Source organism: Orbicella faveolata, unplaced genomic scaffold (assembly GCF_042242905.1).
Source record: "Orbicella faveolata isolate gen_17 unplaced genomic scaffold, um_ofav_v1 contig_2, whole genome shotgun sequence".
In the NCBI taxonomy this organism is placed as follows: domain Eukaryota; kingdom Metazoa; phylum Cnidaria; class Anthozoa; order Scleractinia; family Merulinidae; genus Orbicella; species Orbicella faveolata.
In genome coordinates, this window is record NW_028301547.1 from 30,454,432 (window position 1) to 30,470,336 (window position 15,905).

At 37.1% G+C, this 15,905-nt stretch overlaps 1 pseudogene across 1 annotated transcript; it reads right to left on the bottom strand.

Annotated features, from left to right (window-relative positions):
- Positions 1-582: 582 nt before the first annotated feature.
- Positions 583-11,365, bottom strand: LOC149112788 (DNA topoisomerase 3-alpha-like; annotated as a pseudogene). Its single transcript, XR_016207143.1, has 23 exons — positions 11,249-11,365; positions 10,834-10,920; positions 10,341-10,400; positions 10,190-10,240; positions 9,576-9,650; positions 9,282-9,332; positions 9,098-9,176; positions 8,275-8,388; positions 8,007-8,075; positions 7,722-7,750; positions 6,965-7,023; positions 6,358-6,421; positions 5,894-5,990; positions 5,231-5,404; positions 4,770-4,855; positions 4,174-4,428; positions 4,020-4,056; positions 3,830-3,912; positions 2,778-2,921; positions 2,081-2,120; positions 1,901-1,960; positions 1,372-1,574; positions 583-1,141 (listed from the first exon to the last, which is right to left on the bottom strand). The product of XR_016207143.1 is annotated as a DNA topoisomerase 3-alpha-like (transcript).
- Between the last annotated feature and the right edge of the window lie 4,540 nt (positions 11,366-15,905).

Sequence of the window (15,905 nt, forward strand, 5' to 3'; positions counted from 1 at the left end):
TTTGCTTCCATGTTAAAGGTAGCGGGTTAGAACTACATTTCGCCTACTTTTCGGAATGTTATGCATTCTAATTGAGATCTCTGCATTTGTGTGGGATGTAAGTAGCAACCAAATGATTTCTCGAAATTCTACGTTGCGCATGCAAAAGTCGTTGGAAGATGTATTCGTCAAAGTTGATCCGAAGTTTATCTCGAATGTACACCCTTATGATTAGAAGTAACTACGACTGAGAGTACATCTCAAGATTAACAATCACTATTAATCCAGAAACTGAGGTTGTTACAATACGTATAATTTTAAGAGCAGGAGACCTCCGCATTTATAAACCTAAAATTTGACAGTTGCAAAAACAAAAACAGATCACGTGCGGCAAACTTACTCTTATCTATTTCAGTCACAGTAGATTGACAGAGTTTGATCAGTACAGTTGAATCAGTCCGAGTTTTGCGAACCATCTAAAGGTACAAAGATTGGCTCGACAAGCCCAAGATCAGGGTAAAGTCTGATCGTGCTAAGTACTAAATCATCAGTGTTAAGTGAACATTTAGATGGGAGCCATTGGGTAAAACAATCAGACCTGCATTATTTGGGTCTGCCAAAAAAAGGAATGTCATTTTAATACAACCGTGACACATGACTGACATAAATAGAGCTTGCTCGCAATAAAATCCTCGTCCCTAAGGTAAGATTGGAACATCGTCGAGGTGTTATTAGTACGTACAGATTGCTGGTTAACCCGCATCAGCAATAAACCGAATTCTCGACTTATTTTTCATCCTAGACAAAAGAATGCTCCAGTTTGTGCGTCTTAATTTTTCATTGTTCAATAAGACACGGTTTTTATTAAAATAATTGAAATGCAAGTACATTGAAGCATAATGCATATTTGATAAGTGTCCTTGGTGTTTTTATGAAGTTACAGGATGTACATTGTAATAAAAGTAAGATGTAAAACGTGGAATCAAGCTTTGAGCCACAGCTGAAATGTTCTAAGAACTCATTGAGGCATTCCACATGTCAGAGACATGACATGTAAAAGAATTTATTTGCATTGTGCGTTAACAGATCAATATTATTAGCGACAGAATATCTACTCCGGCTGTGTGTTATCTGTTCATGGGGCAGGTCCTCTTGGTGTGACCTGCAAATAAAGAAAAAAATACTGAAGCAACAGCTTTTGTTTGCTAATACACTTTGCCTCTTCATTGCTTTTATTTAAGATGAATGAAGTTCAGGCACTTTCAAGTCTTTCCACTCTAACTTTCACAAGGTTACCACTATTGAGGTTGCCAGAAATTCTTTAGTTACCAATCAAGCACTGTTTTTGGAGCAGAAGCAAGATTCTTTGAACAAAATTAAAGAAATCCCTACCTTCCTGGTGGCAAAGGCCGCACTTTCTTTTCTTTGTCGCTCCACTGTTTGTTGGTGCTGATCGTCCTGTTTTGAACGCGTTACTGCGAGCTGATGACTCTGGAGTGTCCCCCCATTCAAAGAAATCGCAACCCTGCCCTCTCGGCTTAGCACAACAGTAAAATGGCCGGCCCTTGTTCGGTCCTTCCTTGGAAACTGTGCGGCTGACAAATTTAATGAAAGTTAGTTTTGGTTATGTCTTGCAAGTATTGGTACTTGGATACAACAAGCTAATGGATGGACTTGCAAGAGTGTGAGGCTGCTGTGAAAATAGAGTAAAAGCTTTCTTAAGAAAATGTTGCTCAAATCTCTTTAAACCTCTATTTTTAATCTGTCGTCGTGCCAAATTGCTATAAATTATCCAGACTACTTACTTTATTACTAGTAGTCCAATTGGCGATGTGTTGATCAGTATTTCATAACAGAAAACTTTCGCATATGCATGTACTTGTAAGCTACAACTAAAGATGTTAAGTGTGTAATGTAATACCTTACAGCTGGTTCGTTACAGCGACAAGAGGGATTAGAGCTGTCTGTACTCATTGATCCACTGTAATGAAAGAAACATTATGAGGCAGTTTGTGAGAAAAAAAGAAAAAAAAAACGACACAGAACAGATTTTGTGTTGACTTCCCGTGTATAGATGGTCTAATCAAAAATTGTATCTCACCTGACTCCAGTAAAAGTTGTGTTTCTTCCAGAGTTGAATCCTAAAGTGAGGAAAAGTTTACTTATTAGTGGAAGATCCCAATGTAGACACAAGAGCAGTTTCAAAAGCAGACATTTTCCATTTTTACCTGAGTAGAGGGAATGAATTGTGGGAGTGAGACACAGGGGAACTTACATTGCCTTCACCAAGAACACAACATACTGACCCCTGCCAGCACTCAAACCCAGACTGCCAAATCAGACGTGTGATAATCTAATCGTTAGATCATCGTGTTATCCACTTTGGTTAAACTTAACAAATTGACGTCATACGTCTATCTTGTTATTGATGATGAATTTCGTCATAACATTGTCAAAGCAGCTGTGAATCCACGAGGCTATCGCCTGGTGGATCCGCAGACTACTTTGACAATGTTATGATGAAATTCATTGTCAATAACAGGACAGACGTATGAAAAACTGACGTCAATCTGTTTTTTACGATAACAGATTGTCAAATTGTCCGCTCTCGCTCGTTGACGCATCGCATAAATTATAAATTCATGAGTCTGTCCGCATATTGACGATGAAGATTAGCCAATGAGCGCGCGAGAATTTCTGCAGTTATCGTAAAATGTTTATTTGATAGTAATTTTTTTTATGGAAAAAAGCTTCAACTCGCACAAAAGACTCTGGACCAACCAACAGTGATCATGTACCTGCATTATTCCTGTTAAAGTTATTGGATGTCATTAGAGGCGCAGTTTGGCCAAATGATGATGATGAACTCCCTGAATCGTCATCAGCCCACAAGAAAAATCCACAGCCATTATCTCTGTTTGGACATTTATAAAACGGTCGACCTGAATGTAAATAATTAAAATCAAACCAGCACTGTTATTTCTTCCCTGATCAAGGTAACCTTCTTATGCGACAAATACATGACGTCCCTTTTAGTTTTACTGAAGGTTAGCCATCGCACTCTGCAAAGAGTTCCAAGTTTGAGCACTGACTGGGTTCGCTGTAATGTGTTCCTTGAGCAATGCAATTTACTCTCTGTGCCTCTCTCTACCCAGGTGTATAGGAGAATCTTTGTTTACAACATTTGCCTCATTACCATAAGCGATACAGTTTCTGATGGAGCCACAAAGAGATTAATACTGAATATTGAAAGGGCACGGCACGAATAACTATCCCAAGGAATCTCGACGTATTGAATACGTTTTGTGCGACGAGGGTTTAAAAGCTCAAAATTTTATAAAGAAGGTATGAGCTCATTAGCGCTTTTGCCACCCAGAAATTTTGATGTTTTTTGAAAGTCAATCTCTCCTCGAATATTACACCCAAAGAGCCAAACATTTCACCACTTACTAAGTTTCACAAGCTCTTTAAGTTTTCTTAGTAAAATCGTGTCTAGCATGATGCCCTCTATGCGCAAAGTCGTATGTTAATGAGGAAAAATGTAAACAATGACGTCAGCAAAGATTCGCCCATAAATGAGTAACAACAAATTCGTAGGGCAACCAGACAAACTGCCAGGATAATCTGACAGACTAACATCTTGCCAAAATGGAGTAGCAATATTCATACAATAATAACATTGTAAGTTGCTCCATGCAAAGAACCTGGCGCTAATCAGAACCAGTATGCCATTTAAGATTAACTTCTACTGATCTCTCCTAGCATGGGATAGACTTTCACTGTTTTATGGGTTCCTGCGAGCCACTTCATATATCTATATGCTACTGGAACTAGTGTTCATGTTACTTACCTTTGTTAGGTCCATCTTTCTTTACAGTTAATGTTGTTGCAGGCTGCCCACAGGTACAAACCACACAGTTCTCATTGTCATCTCTGTCGTAAAAGTTAACAAAATAGGATGAAAAAATGACCTCAGTATAGTGGTAATGGTGCATTAAAGCAGAGGGCTGGCAGCAAATGCAGATTTCTGTAAAACTTACCCTCCAATGTGGCCATCTGAAGGAAATTGGTTAAAACCTGAAAAGAAAAACGGGAGCACACACATTTAGATGAAGGTTTGACTTCTTCTCATGTTGCAACTGTAGATCGTTAATTTATAGTTTGGCGTTAATTGAAAATGAAATGAGGAAGTACCTCCCGAAAATGATGAGCTGAGTCCCCAACTCTGACCAGCTGGTGTATAACCACGCCCTGCATTCCTATTGGATTGATTGGAGGTAATACCTCTCTTTGGAACAGAAGGTCTTCTTACTTGAGATGTTGCAGCTGATCTAGAGCCGCTCCCTCTGGTCTTGCTAGGCATGCCTCGACCACGCCCTGAAGTATGTTTGTTTCCTCTGTTGCTGGGCTGAGAAGTTTGTCTCCCTCTTCCAGCTGAATTTGAACCACCTGGTCAGGTATCAAAACAAGAACTACTGCCTTAAAACGGCTAACAGTATGACAGCAAGAAGAAGTGGCAAATACATGATCCTTCTATCACCAACAAATGACTTAAGCCATGATTTTCCACCTTTAGTACAACAGATACAGAAGAAGCACCTTAAACTGATTAAGTTTCCGAAATTCTCCCTGCGTGTATGCTCAGAGCACTTGCTATCGAGTTTCAGACATTCCCCATGTTTTGCTACAAACAGAAGAAAACACTACCCTTATTGAAGGATTTCCGACTAATCTTGTGAAACAATAGTTCTTTTAATGAAGAAGAACATTTCCCGGATAGAGCTTTTTACCTGACTCAGACGGCAGCCTTGTTAAGTCCTTGAGGTCCAATAACTCTCTTAGACTATCATCACATCCACCAACGCAGCCAGTATATCTACAAAGCAAGAATGATACAATCATCAGCGGCCAATAAAACAAGCTTCATGCACGAGGGGTCCCTTTCAACAAAGCCAACGGTTTCGCTGGAGTCTTAAGCACTTAACTGAATGTTTTAGCAATAAGAAAACATAGTGTCACCCTTTCAACATTAAAGGTTAACAATTATTTCATCATAAGCATTTGGGAAAATTTTGGTGACACAGACCTAGCTCTGCTTGAGGAAATGCTGGATTTTGATAGTAAATTAGGAAAATGGGTCAAAGCCAACATGTTCTGCATGATGTTTCAAGCTACTCAGGCATGCAGCAAACACAGGTGAATCACACAAATACTCCACCCACCTTTAAATAATGCAAATTTTAAAACTTACTGTAAAGGCATCATGGGTGGAACAGAACCTCTCTTGAATTTGAAACTGATTTTATGTACATCTCCTGGTTGACACCGCTGACACACAGAGTCATGAACTGCAGCCTCAACCACAAATTTAGGGAAGAAGGCACTGGCACGGCATCTTGGGTAGCCTTGACATCCTATCATGAAGCTGCAGAGTTAAAAGAAGAAAAACGTAACAAGGCTGTTGCATTTTAACAAGTCAGGAACTATACATATTACAAACCTGGGTGGGAAGCTACAGGGGTTTCATTAATGTTTTCAGTAGGAAGGCAACTGGTTTTCACAGGTGGGCAAAACGTTTTGAACTGAACTCGGACTCTCCAAGAAAAACTTTTTTCCAGATGGCCTAACCCGGGGGACAAAACCATCCTCACAGCCACTCAATTTGCTTGGTGTCCAGCCCTTAATGAAACCCTGTAAGTAAGTTTGGAAGAAAGTAAAAGTGGACGAGGTGACTACTTTCAAAAAGAAGGTCAACTTGGCACCTAACAGCAGCAGCAGTCATTGAAAAGTCATTGAAACACTCTAAACTGATGGTTTTATGACAAAACTTGGAAAATCACTGTAAATATTTGCAGTCACTACATGTACATCAGCCATAAGTATTTGTATACTTATTTTAACAACATCAGCGTACCTGCCATCTTTAGTTTTCTTGAGCACCATTTGTTCAGTTTTGCATCTAGGACAAAGGCGATCAGGTTCTGTTTGTCTCTCGTCCTCATTACCAAGAACTGTAATCATAAAAAAATCACTAAAGGTTTGGAAAGTTTGTAGATAGACCTTGGGAAGGCATGAGCTGAGTCCGGATTCCACCAAGAATTTGGTTATACAGTAAGAGCAAGATTTCTAACAATACTTGAACCGTTGCAAATGAAAGTAAATTAAAATATCAATTCTCAGTTTCTCACTGAGTAGATCTGCATTAAGATAAAAAGTTAGTAATCAGCATTAATTCGGTTTTGAGCATAATGCCCTGGTTGACAAACTCTGTCATTCAGTTATCCTGTGCTTGATGTTCAGTGACATAAACAATGCATTCAATCAAACATTTTTCTCCTTCTATTTACGCATACAACAGTATGCAACAGTAAGTTTTACCTTCATTGATAAATTCTTGAGGATCTCCAAAATAAGATGATAAGGCTTGATCCAGTTTGACTGCCTATACAGAGAAAGAAAACAAACCAATCATGAACCACCAAAATTGATGAATTCCAAGAAGTCTGTAATACTGATTTGAATATTAACCTACTATAAACTGAGCAGCCAAAAACAATTAAATCCAAATTAGTACCACTGAAGCAAGTTTCACCATTTTTTGACAAAACACTTCAGCCACTAAAAGATAATCTTTATATCACAAAAATAAATAAGAGTTTGTGCAGACTGAATATATTGGTATGAACTCTTTAGATCATGAAATATCGTACAGAAAATGCAAAAATTTAATATATTGTACATCTGAAGTAACTATTAGACCTGTAAATAGTTATAAAAGTCTCATCTCCAGCCTTTATTGCAAGCATACCTACAGTATCCAAACAATTTCCAACAATGATCTTTTGATTACTGTAACAATGAAGCCTAATGTGGGCCAAGGTTATTTATTCCATAAGAAGGTTTGAGCATCACAGGAAAACTGTGTCCCATTATAATCTGTAAATAAATTTGAATACATGTAAATGAAGAATACATATAAGCCCACCTCTTCCACAGCTTGAACAAACTGTTCCTTATATTTGGCTATCTGTTCAACAAGTACATCTAAACAACAGGAATGATAATTATCAGATATTTTATGGCAAAAGCAAGTCTACTACATCTTGTTTTCTTGGTCATAAACATGTCTCAAGAACTGTCCACCACGCTATTGCTACTTGACAATGTTCTTTTTATTAATTTTTGACAACTTTGGGTTAGGGTTTCATGTCTCTGAGAACTCTCTGATGACTTCTGTCTTATTTGGAATGAATGTATTAATGAAGTTTTCACTGAAAAAGTCAGACTCAGCAGACATACCAGTAAGTTTACAATCGAAATCATGAATAAAAGTAAGATAAAAACAATTTAAAATCTGCACTAGTTTAGAAAGACATCTGTTTATAAATGAGTTTTTGTATCTCCATTCTTATCTGGGAAGTTGGAATTATTCCCTCCTTTTACTTAGTATTCTTGACCATTTTGGCAGCAACAAATCTTGAAGGGGGTGATTTTTCATGGTGGCCATCTTGTTAAATAAATGTTGAGCAGCCAATGACAATGCAACAAGTGAGGGAGGCAGTTGACAACAGACTGAGTGAGAATGAGAAACTTGACAACTGCACCTATCACATACGTTACACTTTCACTGGAAGATATCAAATAGTTGTTTAAAAAGATTCCAGTTTGCTAGTAGCAAATATTGATCAAAAACTTGATCAGGTGACAGTGATAAGGTGCACAGTACTGTAAATTGTCCTTACCATCTTTGTTTCTTGTTCCTTCACAAATTCTGCAAAGTTAGATCATAAAGTAGGCATTAAATTTAATAAAATAACACAATAATAAAAGTAAATTCACCACTGAGGATAGTCTAATGTTGACGATCATATGGGCGGACATGGAATAAACATGTGTGCAGAATTGCTCTGTTATTATCAGCTAACAGAATTACCAACATGTGATTACATTTGAGAACAGCTGGGAATAAATTTTTTAACAATCAGCTTTTACTGAAAATGCTGCTGTAACCAGTATATCTCACTCACCTTTTTAAATCAGCTTCAAGTTCTGACCTCAGCTTGGTTTGGAAAGCTCAAATCCCATCAAGTCATAACCTTTTCAAATACAAGAGAAATGCAAGGAAATACAATCAGATTCTGGGTCAAAATAGCAGAGTTAAGAAAACAGGTAGCAACATTGTAACAGAAGACTGCTGTATGAAAATAATGCAGAGTTTCTGAGATGATTATTCCATATTGAGGATTAATTAGTCTTCATAAATTACAACTCAATAGATCTTTGTGAAGCTATTACCTTCAACAAGTCCCATTCCAAGCTGTCCTGGTAGAAAGGTCCCATCTTGCTGCACTCCCACATAGCACCTGTTTTTTATGGTCTCTATATGTTCTGCATGAGTTGCATCTGTGCCTGTATGTAAAAGGTGAACAACAAGAATATTTCACTTGTCTGTAAAGGTGGATCATCGCTAAAATTCACTTCTCCTTTAGTTATTTGCTGTTACTACTGACAAAAGTATTTAGACAAAAAATACAATCATTAATTACGCTAAACAGAGACACAGTGGAACCCTGTTAAAACGGTCACCAGCGGGCCACAAAAATCTGGTCATATTAACTGGGTGGCCATATTAAAAGGAGTTCTTTAAATACAAAAATGACTGACTGAGCTTTAGTTTAGGCCAGAATAAAGTGGCCATAAATAACAGGGTGGCCGTAAGGCAGGGTTCCACTCCATTGGAGCGTAAATTATAAATAATATTAAGTGAATGGACTTGAAAAGTTACTAGGTAGGAATTAACTTGTATTAACTTGAATATTCATGGTTATAATAAGTGTATATTTGGAAAAACATATTAATTACATGAAATAAGAGAAATCTTTGAATAAAATTCAATCAATGTTTTGCATAATCATATAATTTCACTAGATTTCAATAAAAAGTAAAATAACGAAAAATAAGACTGTTCCTGGCAATATTGAAAAATTGTCTTCACCCATGACTCCAAACTAATCCTCTCAAGGATCCAAGGAGAATATTATTATGGAAAATGTACGGTAAAAATAAACGTTGACATTGAATCTTGAACAAGTTTGTAAATTGAGCTTTTCCAATTTACCTATACCATGTTTCTCCATTAGACTGATCAGATCAGCTTCAGTTAACAAAGGAGGAGGTTTGGTTTCACCATCAACCATCTGCAAACAGTTTGAAATAATTAGAACACAAGTACTCATGTTATGTTAACTATTGACCAACAACAGCTCATTAATCAACAGACATCAAGCTCAGTAATTACAAACCTCAATTGAACTTGGTTGAAATTCTTCACCTTGGTTGTACACTGGGATTGTCTAACATGAAGAAAGCAGATTTGAGAATGCTAAGATAATCATAAAAGGTTTACAGGTAAAAGAAGTTCAACTTTGTAATACATGTATGTAAGCTCAAGAAATCACAATCATGAAACCAATCTAAACAGTTCTCAATATACAAATTTACATTGCACACTCCTGATTACAAAAGCTGCTTGATATGTGCAGACATAATTATCTGAATTCAGAAAACAGAACGTGATTGAAATAAAATTAACCCACCTTTGCATTCCACTTGTCATATGGATAAACATCAAGATAGTTTCCTGCAATTATCATGAGTCCTGTAGCTGTAAACTAAAAGCATGGAGTACAGAGATCCATAAATAATCAGTTTATTCTCAACTTGAAATAACAATAAGATTTAATTTAGTACATTTTGAATATAGTACATCTCTATATTTACTGTAAGAATTGAGAAGCATTTTATGTGTAAAAAACAACTACTGCATATCTGGACACTAGGGCACTATTTTACACTGCTATTCACCTTACTATGCCACCTACGAAAGTTTTTGATTAGATTTTGACAACTTTTTGCCATCTTTTTGAAAACTTCTGATGGCTTTCGTTTGAAACTGCATATCAAACTGTGACAACTTCCTGCTGGTTTCAAATGTTCACAGATTGAGACTTTTGAAATGTTGAATTTCACAATTTAACATCTTTACCTTCAACAGTCCCATGTTTTGATTTGCTGGTTCAAACAGAGGCCAGCAAAAAGTTGTCAAAAAAATTCAAACTTTAAGAAAAAACTTTCTCAAGTGGTAATGGTAGGATGCATGGCACAGTAAACTCAAAATGATTTGTTTTCACAAGTTAGGATGTCAACTCACCTTTTCTCCAGCAATCTCTATTTCCACGTTTGTCTCTTGACCTTTGGCATCCTGACAAAAAGAGTCAGTTCAGTTTATGATATGGCTCGCCATTGACAACTTCAGGCAATATTAATGTATCTTTAGCAAAGCATAATGTGAAATTTCTTACCTCAGAACAGCAGGCTAAGAAATGTCTCACTATAAACTCGTACAGTCTTTTCTCGTTACCCTGCCAATACAGTGGAGTGTACCTTTGAGTTACAGAATATATAAATATTGTAGACAAGAGAAATAACATATCATAATATTATAATCTACATGTAGTTAATACAAGATATCATGAACTATAATTAGAGATTGGCTGAATAAATTATATCCTAGCAGTACTTCTGAAGGCCAAAATGCTTGTGCTTTTCCACGCGATTTGCTTTATTTTCATGGAACTTTCTACACCCGTTTGGCAGAAAGAGGCCAGACAGATAACATATCAAGTCGTTGAAGCCATGCGAGAAGCAGAGAAAACTTAAACGGGCTCGATTGAGTCCCTTGTTCAAGGAATATTTCATGTTACGATCGATCGAACGCTGGGATCAAATCTTGTTATTTTATCGTTTTCTCCTGCTCGATTCACTTCGACATCTTCTGTGGTGAAAATAACTTACAGCGCGTTGACTGAGCGTATTTTTGTAATTCTGTTCTGGTTCGTTTTTCGGCCCAAACAAAAAAATCTTTAGTTGTCCTCCATGTTTTCAGTACTGCTCGTCCAAGGGCCTGGGGAATATTTATATTTGGTTCCAGTCTTTCTGAGAAAAATGTCACGCAACTCACAGATTTCAAAACAAAACTTTTGCTTCGAACGAAGGTTAATATCGCCGCCGCTCAGTAAAATTTCTGAAAGATTTCGGCGTAGTCGTTCTCGTCATATATGGGGTAGCCGAGATAGTGTTTTACTCCATTTTTATAACACTCGTAACATAGTCCTTTTAGGCGACAGGAGTTGCATTTACGGTAAAACATGACCTTTACAATTCTTGATCGTTTTTCACAGAAGGGCGCCTCTTCAATATCATCATGTACCTCATCCCAACCCATTTCCTTTTTTTGCCTCCTTTTTATTGCGAGATACTCCTTGTAAATTGTCTCACGAAGCTCTGGAGGGGGGTTTTGGATGGCCTCGGAAAGTTGACAGTTCATGTCCGGTGTTCGAACAGTATAACACAGCTCGCGTTATGTCTAAATAGTGAATCCCTCTCCCCGGTTATCCCGTTTAATTTGGTTCGGGCGCTCCCCTGTTTCTTCACAGTAGTAATAAGATGAGGATTAACCAAATAAAATTTTGTAACCCAGACAATTATTTTCTTGTTTTAACTCCCTCCCACCGTAATAACCGAAGCGAGCAAGCGAGGTTCGGTTATTACGGTGAGGGAGTTAAAACAAGAAAATAATGGTCTGGGTTACAAAATGGTATTTGGTTAATTCTCTTATTACTACTCGTCACTCTATCTGTTATTTATTTGATTAGAGAAATTTTATTTTTATCAAGGGAAAGTCAGAGAAAAGCATTGTTCTGGACCTCTAGTTTTGTCTCTAACTCAAATCCTTCCATTGTGGGAAACAAATCATGTTTGGAATTCAAGACAGCATTGATGTTAAATACATTTATCAGAATTATTTTTGATATGTTTATATTTTTTGCTTTTACACAATTGTACAGTCCCAGTGTTGTCACCGAATAGTTCGAGCACGCCTTCCGTTCCTATCTTGGTAAACATCTCACACCTTCAGTTTTCAGGGCTTGGCTCTGTAAAATGCCAACACAACTGAGAATAAGACACGTTGTGCATTTAAAACGCGGCGATGAATTTCAAGCTCCCGAAGACACATGTTCAGTCTTTCCTTGGGGTTTTTAAAGATATCACACACGACTTCAAGAGTCAACCTCTTGAAAACTATTCAACGAATTTCATTTGAAATACCTGTGCTTTTTTAGAAGAAAATAACTTACGACTGAGTGCGTGCTTTATTCGATATTTTTTTAATGATATCACTGTATGCTCTATTGTTTGACGCACAGAAATCTCAATGAAACATTCTGATGCAGCAAACACTTTTCTAGTAGGTGGAATGAATTTTAATCGCGTATGTAAGGAAGTCTCAAAGGACATCCCGTTCATTTTAGTGTCAGAAACCGTCGTGTGATGTAGAGGTGAAGCAGCATCTTCGTGGATGTACGAACTCCCCTTCGCAGATAAGTCTACGCTTTCGTTTTCTCTTTTCATGTCTTTGTTCGCTTTTCGCTACGCCTGCACTTTTCCGCAGTTTAGTGGTTTAGTATAGCCATTTCGAGGAGCAATTTTTTACGTCCACACATTGAAGAAATTGTTGAATACTGGGAGGGTGTGAAACTTTCGGAATAAAGAATTACCAAGCGCGTTTAGACAAGCACATCGGAACAGTAGGTTTGAAAGTTTCTTACTGAATACCACATTTCAGAAATAAGTTAATTTACTAGCTCTCTCGTTCGTCGTTTTTGTAACTGTTTTATGTTGTCCACGGCGGGTCTCAACTACAGGTCACATTCCACAGGTCAGAGTACAGGTCACTGTGCTTCAGATAAATAAACAGCACCAAGATTCAGTCTCCTAGCCCTAATTAGCCCTAGTACTTTGCTAAAATGTTGTTTTAGATCGAGGGGAAACTTTTGGCATAGTTATTCATCAGTAGAGTAGGGATTTCTACTCTTGACCAGTGGAATGCGACCTGTGTTTTAGACCCGGTTTGTTGTCCATTGCTCCGATGCTCTGAGTTGCTAAGGATATGAAGATCTGACTGACTTAATATCAACAGTTTTAAAATTACGTCAATAATATTTCCTGAGGATTTAAATTCTTTTCTCATGCACGAACAGTTTGTTTCAATACAATCGCTGAACTAACTGCTCGTGAAGTTTTTAACTGGAATTAATTTAGGCGGTTTTACTTTGGGCGCGGCTTTGTTGAGTTGTTATGCAGCCATCCTTGTCCTTTTCTCCAGGATTCATTTCTAATACATTTTCGGGTAAGTAATATCAAAACATTTCGTTAGAATTTCAGACATAAAGGCAGATTTGAGTTATAATTGCATTGTGGCTATTGTTTATTTATCCTCATGTTTTCATAATTTTCGTGAAATCAGAAATTACTTGACGAATATAGAACCAATTTTGAACAAACTTGCTTTGAATTCTGGCGGAAACATTAAAACTATCTCACTCCAAATAAAATACTTCTAAGAGAACATTAAGAAGTTTGTTAATGCAGGCGATATTGGCCGACGTTGTGTGACCGGTTTCTAACTAGCTAACTGATTGACCTACTGAATATATTTTTTGACAGTTTCGTCTCTCCCGCCTCGCACTAAACGAACAGAGGGGTATCCAAAGGAAATGTAACCATTATGAGCAGCCGTGTTCAGCTTTGGAGCTCCGTTCTCTCCTTATCAGCCTCTTTATGCTTGCTGCGATCAACTCTAATTTCAGGTAAATTCTAGGTTTTACTTTATCTTTAATTTACAAGTATGATCTGACCTTATAGCAAAGTTTGACTTATAAATTCTGACTAAGAACAAGTAGCTATCACGATAAATGTATTGTTGTGGTTCAGTTTGACCCTTGCTACAATTCTATATATTTTTTTTTTTGTTCTAGTATATGGTAATTTAAATTAAAACGTAACCGAAATCTTTTTGGATTGCAGGTTGTGGTTCTTGGGCTCTAGCGCAACCTGGAAGTTGACCACAGGAAATGACTGATTTCAGATAAGTACATTGTAGTTTTGTTATTTGTTCGTCGTTTCCCTGGTAAACGATTTAATTCAGAGCAATATTGATCAGGAAATACAATATACCACCAGAGTCCCAGAACTAACACGTTTGTACGCAGTAAATTTTCTAAGCAAAAAGAAAGCCAGTAACCACTATAAAGTATTGTCTTGATTTCAGGTTAGCGAATACAATATAATAGCCTGAAAATAGCAAACTTGTACACTAATTGCAAGACTGTACTATTGAATAAAAGGAGAAGTACTTCTTTTATTGACATCTCTCTTTTTTCCAAGGTTGAACACAGAATGCATTGAACCCGGAAAAAGCAGCCATTTTGGATTATAGTGTGTTACCCTTCGATGCAGGCAGACGACATCTGAACAGGTAAGCTCGTCATAATTTTCTTATCTAGCCTCTTCTGTCTTACCGGTATATCATTTACAGTCTCAGTCCAAAAAAGAAAATAATTAATTTTCTTTTATCATGTTGAGTACATCCTGAGGGAAAATGTAGCAAAAAAATAATAATTTTATACTGCTTTGTGCGTTCAAACGCTGCCTGAGTAACATTTATGCTTTAAATGTCTCTGTAAACCGCTGGCTCTGCATTGTTTTTGACCAAATTCCTAAACCTAACGCAATTTAAGTCAGTATATCAAAGCTTCCTCTTTTCTTTTTCATGTAGGTTTTAAGAAAGATATGCTGAGAGAAAACAAGTCCATTTTGTACGACAGTGCGTGGCTCTAATGTTCTTTGGTACAAGTTAAGTATTGCAAACATCTTGATTCAGATAGACCAGATATTATCTTCGCAGTTTTCTATTCGTTAACTGAGAAATGTTGTCTAAATGTACCACCAAAAGCTCAGCAGTAACGTTCATAAAATACTTTTTGCCGGTTTTAGAAATTTATCTTCAACTTGCCTCTCTTGGTTTCTGGCAAGTTTATGAAACGAAGGACTGAAAATTTTCCAGTGCAAGAAAAGCAACTTCGTTGGCTCTTGGACTCAGTGGTTTCAATCAGTAGTTCACTGCTTGCTAATGGCTGGAAACTACTTTTTCTCCACAATAAGTCCAGCACCTCAAATTTTCCGTTTTTTTCGGTTTCAGTCCAAAGTTAATAAAATCTCCTTCCATGTCAATACATTTCAAAGTATCTTGCAGAGAAAATTTTCAACTATTTTAATGTCCTCGGCAGAACCAGGAAGTTTATTTGAGATTTGCCAGCCAACAAAAATGTAGTGTTTTCTTAAATAATTATATCATACAGTATTGATACCTGCTTTAAGAAGTCACTGCAGAATTGTCTGCTATTAAGTTTACAAACACGACTCGCATTTGTTGATGAAAAAATAGCTCGTTTTATGTTTAATCTCCTTTTTACCAGGTGAACTCGGATACTGAAGAGAAAGTGTGGCCATTTTGGATTGCAGTGTGTAATTCTTGGACGCTGGTGCACTATGACATATTGGAAAAAATCTTTTAATTCAGATAAGTTAACCCTTTCTTTATTTTACTTGAATTTGTCGTTGACCACCTTAATAACTGTAATCCTGTAGAGAAATTTGATCGGGAGTACTGAAAGATGAAATTTTGATCCTGTGGTGAGCGTGTGGCAAAGAATTGAACATCTCAGTCCATGACGGGATTCGAACCCATAAACTCTCAGATACCGGTTGGGCAATGAGGAATTGTTCTGATGTCCGAACGAATTCTTAAAAGTAACACGATTGCGAGAGATTTGTTCATTGATTTCAATAACGTAATGCTTTAGAAAAGCACTGTAAATGTGTATTTAGGGGCAAATATTCGAAATTAACACAACTGGAGATTCATTCATCGTTGAAAAGTATCTTAATTTGTTGCTCTTTGCTCTTTTTATCACCAGGTTGAATGCAAACACCGTTTCAATAGAAAGTGTAGCTTGCTGGATCAA